General features: G+C 38.2%; 1 protein-coding gene across 6 annotated transcripts in view; it reads left to right on the top strand.

The window, feature by feature from the left end:
- SOX6 (SRY-box 6) overlaps window positions 1–6,796 on the top strand; it is a 489,331-nt gene that overhangs the window by 295,082 nt on the left and 187,453 nt on the right. The gene's annotated exons all lie outside the window — the stretch shown is intronic.

Genomic DNA, 6,796 nt, shown 5'->3' with positions numbered 1-6,796 from the left:
ATTCCCCCCCCCCCCCATATACATATATATCTCATATATATATATAATATGAGAAAAATACCAGTCCTGGAAATAAATGAGAATTGAAATGGCAGCAAAAAAATAATGACTCCTTCTATAATATACAGATTTTTACAAATGCAGATTAGATAAATATATACAGTACACAGCAAATTTAAAAACATGTATTACTTACACGATTGGTACTAACAGCTCCTTTAGTGCTAATAAGACCTTTCATAGGAATAAATCTAAAGAGGGTTTTAAAAATGCATTCTGTTAGCCTGATAGATGGAGCCATTATGTTCAGTCATATAAACACGTATTTTGGAAATTATGAAAATGCATATTTTTTTCCTTAGTATACTACCAATACCTGGGGAAATGTACTGGGGTATTGAACTACATAGATAAAAATGGAGAGAATTTTGAACACGCATCCTATTAAAAAGGCTGAAAGTGTAATGACTGCTTGAACAGAGCAAAGCACTCACAAACTACTTATGGACATTTTAACAAATTAATCACCGGCACTATATATTTATTTTAAGGGAAGGACACTTTTTAATTATTAGGGTAGCTCAAAACAGTATTCATTTGGTAGAGGGTCAGGCTGATACTTTAAAAATTTTGTTCCAGCCTGACTTTGTATTTATTATTCAGTTTTGTATGAGATTTTCATCATTAATACTGTGCACAGAGAGCACCATCTTGATGTTTACCTTCCACAGTAGCAAAAAACATTGCAATATTTTCTCTATTTCCCGTTCCCAGTACAGGAAATACTACAAATCCTATATTGCAGACAAGCATTATGTTGCAGTAAATTCCAGAGACCAGATTCATAGCTGTCATACACTGGTGCAACTCCACTGAATTCAGTAGAGATCCAGCGATTTGCACCAGCTGAAGTGTTGGCTCAATCATTATAGGCATAAGAAAAAATGGTCAAAATGATTTATGCTGGGTTATTTTAGCCAATTAGGGCTTGTCTACGTGTTGCCCTATGGTGGTGTAATGATGTGCTATGTTGCCATATGGCGTGGTATGGTGACATAGTGATCACATGGGTCTACACGTTATCGCCAGCTACATCGCCATAGCAGCATGCTCCCCAGTTACAGAGCGCCGCTGCGGCAATGTAGCAGCAAAATCTAACCGTGTGCTGCCCGTACTGCGCCATGCTTTAATACTTCCAATAGGGTCCAAAAGGAAGTATTGAAGCACCGTGATGTGTAGATGCACCCTTAGACTAACATTTGGACCAGGGGAGTGTCCTTTAAAACTTATGCCTATCATAAAAAAGCAAAGGAAATTGAATACCAATAAAGGAAATATAACAAAGATTATTACTAGCTTCCTTCTTTCCCCCCCTCCATGGCACTTCATTTTCCCCTCTGCTGAAATAAACCATGCAAAGAGAAGGAAACTCAGCAAATTTGAACTTGAGGAGTTAGAAATTCTACTGCCAGGGTAGGATGGCAGTAGAAGTTAGTTGAAGTCAGCTGTCCCTTATATAAAAGGTTTCTGCAATCAAATAGAGGTGTATGAATTCCTTATCCTTTTCAGTTCTGCCTCTTCTGCCCCATTACCCTCTGATCTTTGGGGAAGATCCTTTTCCCAGTCTGTATCTCCACACTACTCCCAAAAGGAGGCTTCACTGTGAAAAGGAAGAAGCCAGCACATAATAAAGAGACTCAGTATTATTATTATTTTTTTTGGTTTCCTCATCAGCCTTGGGGAAACTAAGAATCAGGAACTATCAGATTTATCTCCAAATTTGGGGAATCTCTCCCTTCAGAGAAAGGCTTTCTCAAAATTGGGAAGGGAAGGCAATCAGCATGAGATGTCTCTGCCCTTCTCCATGCCTGAAGCAAGATTATGGGTGGAGGATCTAGTCAAGCATGGTTGTATAGGAAAGCATGAAGACTAAAGAAGTATACCTAGCAGGGAGACATTTGTAAATGGAGAATGTTGTGTAGAAGGTTTGTTACTTTAAGGTTGATATACCTGGTTATGCTAATCTTTTTATTTCACTTTATAGCTTGGGAGGCCTCACAGCAGTAGGGGATCTTATGCACTATAGCAACTTCAAATCCAGATAAATGAGGAGAAACAAGGACTTTTTAAAATGAGGCCATAGATTTCTATGAATTTTCTTCTCTTTTTTTTTTTTTTTTGGTGACTATAGTGCTGTTTGAATTAAGGGCCATTTTAATTTAGAAGACAAATACCCTTCCTGCTGATAGTAGAGATAAAGGGGAACTCATAGGAACATTATTCTTTACCATTTTTCATCATCTAACAGGTAGATGACATCAAAAGTCTTCAAAATACTGTTTCTAGTCCAGTTCTTGGCCAACAAATTGAACAAAATTAAGTATAATATGTACCTGCTGATGCATTTTTTTTCATGGAGCATGAATCACCTTACAACTTAGTCTTTACTTTTACTATATATGTAGTATATGTAGGGTTCCTAGTCCCAAAGAAGCAGAGAATTTTCGTTTGAATCATTATTGATGGCCATATTCCTTTTATAATCTGTGCATTCCTCTTTCTTTGTACAGTACAAAGCATCTAGGATTGTAGCAGCCAGGTTCCTATGAGGTTGGTATCCCAATCTGTCAGTGGAAAAATGCAAAACAGTATTTGATGAAGTGAGCTTAGACTCTTGAAAGTTTATGCAAGTCTGATTTAGTTAGTCTGTAAGGTGTAACTCTACCTGCCCCTCCTTCTTATCAAGACAGCACCCAGCACTTACTATTCAAGGGAGAACCAAATTACTCTGGAGGTTGCTTTCCTCCAGAGTTATTTTCTGACTTACACCTTATGCTACCAATTTTATCACTTATTCCCAAATATTGTCAGACTTTAGACAGATATTAGACAATACCTGCTAAGATTTCCTCAATCTTTTGTAGCTGCTTCTATTTGATAAATTGTACTATTTTTATTATATTCTGTACATACTTCAAAATCTTTCAAACCAAGAACACAGCCTTTATAGGCAGTTTCCTTTTACTTATTATCATGTGATTAAAAATATCTTATTTAAGGCTAGTCTTTAAAATGAAGAATGTCAGATTTTGATTTCTTTTGATCAAAATACCATAAAGAAAGTATTGAGGTACTCATCCAGGACTGGTATCACTCAGTTAAAGGGATTAAACAGATACAATTGTTCAAATACAAACATGTATTGCCTGTAACAAAAAAGTTAAATAATCTTCATGAAAGAGAAAACGAGTCCCCCTGAGTGTCACTCTGTTTGCATATTAGCACATAGCAAGGTCTCTGCCAAGCTACTCTGACTGACTGCTGCAGATGCTCTTTCTCAAGTATTCTGAGTCAGATCTTTAGTGCAAGTCTTTGGGGACAAACAATAGCACCTGTTCCTCACAAGATATCAGGCCAGTTAGTCCATTCATGTATCTTTAATGAAGCTCTGGGGCAGATGGCAAAAAATGGCATCATCAACAACTTAGCGCAGAGGAGACAAAAGGGAAAGTGTCGATCCAACAATACGCTATTTTTACGAATGGGAAGAGACAGAGTCTAAGTGTTCTTCATACATCTGCTGCTGTCTTGGTTTTCAGAAAGACCTGAGGAACATCCTAGCAATTAAAATTTCTGGGCAAGAAGCCGATTTTATGAAGTTCACCATTCAACCCTCTCCCCCAGCACGCACACACAGATGCATGCATGCATGCACACATGTACCCACTCACACACACATCAAGTTGTGAGGCATGAAGAGTCAATACCATACTTTTTGGCAATCATTTTACTTCTTTAACAACTCATGGATTAGTTATAACAGTATGTCCACTATATCTCTGTTCATCTGTGCTATTCATTTGGTCTTATGCTGAGAATAAAGACATTTATTTGTAAAATAATTCTTGGCAAAATCAACAATGAATAGAATCATTGCTTTAGATTTAGGTCCAAGAAAGTTAAGGAGTTTAGTTCTGTCTCAACAACAAGCAAAAGCCTAATTCATGAATGTAGGAAAGCCCTAGATTTTTCTCAAAAACAGTATTTGATATGTATTAAAATTTTTTGTTTTCTGGCAATTAAGCAAACATTTCAAAGTCTATGTGACTATGTAAACCACACTGAAGTCATGGAGCTATTCTGATTTATGCTAGCTGAAGATATTGCCCAATATTTGGGCATGTATTTTAAATAATGATTGCAATGGATAGCCTGAGCATACAAAGATAATATTTTTTAACTGTTTAGTGAAACATGAGATTTCCAAAAATCATTTTCAGGCATTTGGAATCAGATATGTGTTTGAAAATTAGCATTAGGTGAACTCCTGGTGAAGTCACTAGGGGAGAATATCTTTCTTATTAGTTAGGCTGCACATAACTCTTGTGAGATAGGTACTGATGGTGCTGAGGCATGGGCAAGTTAGGGCCAATATTTTGAACTTTGGTGCCTCTGTTTTGGGTTATTCAGCATAAGGTAACAGGTTGTTCTGAGCTGGGCAACCAAAGATTGAAGCACCCAAGAACCTATTGTATTGGCTACCTTAGAAAAAGTCTTAAATAGCTTGTCAGCAAGTCACTGACTGATTTGTTAATAAAACATATGAGATATGATTCTCAGCCTTTGGATATCACTGATAGGGAACTGTCAGAAACTACCAGGGTCCACAAATGGGCTAAGACAGGTTACATGCCCCTTTCATTATTCTTGCATGTACAGTGAGGTCTGCAATCACTGCCTGGCCAGAACAGGCTCCTGAGGGAGTTCTGCATGAGCCATGAGCTCTGAGCTCACCAGCTAACTGGGACAGGGTCTGACTGGACCCCCTGCTATGCTCTGGAGCCTAGGGGGTGAGTGCTGCTGCTGTTTGGCCTGCTTGACTCTCCCCCTGCCCACTAAATTTGGAGGAAGAGGAAAGGAGGGGCCAAGTAGTGGTGCCAGCACTCACTCCCTTAGACTTCAGAGCCCTGTAAAGACAGTGGCTCCAGCCAGACCTGGTGCTGAGAGCTCTTCTGAGCTCACCGAAAGGGTGGGTACGACCATGCTGCTGAACTCCCTTTGGATCTGCTCCTGTTAACAATGAATATGTTATTTTCTTTCTTTGGAAATTTCCATCAAGGAAGAGGAGCTTAAATGCCCTCCCGGTGTTCCTTCAGAGCCCTACTGATGGAGTCTGCTTTGTGGCTGCACTGAATCGATATGTGCATTGGTTCCCTACCTACCTTCCCCATTTCTTTTGTGCCTGTCCTGGCACCTTGAGACCCTCAAGTGGAAGAGAGAGTTTGGGTACCTTAAACCCCTACTATGTTACATAGATTATGCAATTAACTGGTTAATCATGCAATAGATTTAGGCCAGCCACATGTGCAAAGTAATTATTGCAAGATGATAATGACTGTCCAACTATAGGAAGAGCCAACCAGCTATAAAGTTAGCTGTGTAACAGCTCTATAGTTGGTTTCTGTCCTGCTTTAATCTGAACATATAGTAACACTCTCCCTGTGCCAGTCCCCTGGAAGGACTACCTGGTGTTGATGACCAGGAGGAATCAGTTGGATTAGAATCTACCTTAAGGATACTGCAAATGATTGTGAAACACAGAGAATTCAAATCCTTCCAGTTGTTCCCTGTCAGACACTGACATTGTTTATACTTGTTGCACACTTACATTCAAGTAATGTACAATAAAACTTAGTGCCATTATATCAGAAGTTAAGGCTGGTATTGGGCACATGGGGATCAACTCCAATTTAACCAAGTTGAGCTCATACGCTAACATTCACAACTAGGCTTACCTCAGCTAAAATGAAAGAAATAGCTTCCCAAAGCTAGTTTTTTTCACGCCCCAGCGCTATGGCAGTAATTGCACAAAGACCTTTTTATTATAAGTTGATTTTCTTGAGAAATGGATTCAGAAAAATACTGTAAAGTGTTTATTTTTTGCTTGACCTTTATTAACCTACATCTTAGGGCTTTCCCCAGAGAAGAGTTGTTGGTAAATTAACCCTCATAGACATACACAGTAGCATTTCTGCACTGCATCAGTGGCTGTGAAAGGAACAGGGATATGACAAGAAAATTTGGCGCTATTTAAACAATGTCATAGGTCAACATATGGGATTTGGCCAAAAAAAGTTTTTAGGAATTAAAATGAAAAGAAATCACTTGAAGTGTAGTTTAACTTTTTAATAGTATTTAATGCCACCCATTTACGGTAGGATAAGAGGGCAAAAATTCTTTCCTTCTGGAAAAATAATTCCTTTCTACACTTCCTAGTTTTGATATATAAACTGTTAGATGTTTACTTTGCTACTAATCAGAAAAATCCTGTTGTCAACCCTTCCGTAATTTGGTGGAGGGGAGGTAGGCAAAAAACTACATATGATCCTATCCAGTATCTCTGATATGTGGATAGCATAAATAAAGAAACCAGGAAATTAAAACGTGAATTTAACAGACACAATTCCATATGTGGAATACAAGTGCTGATATAAGGTGAAGAATTTTCTGCTTTTGCATGTTTCTGTTCTTTGATACGTTTATTAAGGTCAAATGAAATTTGATATAGTAGGATTTATTCTGAACTGCTCTCTGAATACAACTCCATAATTACGGAGCTACATGATAGTGCATAAAGCTATAAAACTGCTTAGACAGACAAGCAATTTATATGTTACAGAGAGGTGGGCATGGCACAGGATATTAGTTTAACTGGGAGCCAAGATGTTGTAGCCTTAAATCTTAAGAGCTAGGGTGTTGTCTAGAAGACTATTTAGCATACTGTGGTGAGATATTG

This window comes from Gavialis gangeticus, unplaced genomic scaffold, assembly GCF_001723915.1.
Source record: "Gavialis gangeticus isolate Ggan-Ray unplaced genomic scaffold, GavGan_comp1, whole genome shotgun sequence".
In the NCBI taxonomy this organism is placed as follows: domain Eukaryota; kingdom Metazoa; phylum Chordata; order Crocodylia; family Gavialidae; genus Gavialis; species Gavialis gangeticus.
This window is presented reverse-complemented; position numbering and strand designations above follow the sequence as displayed.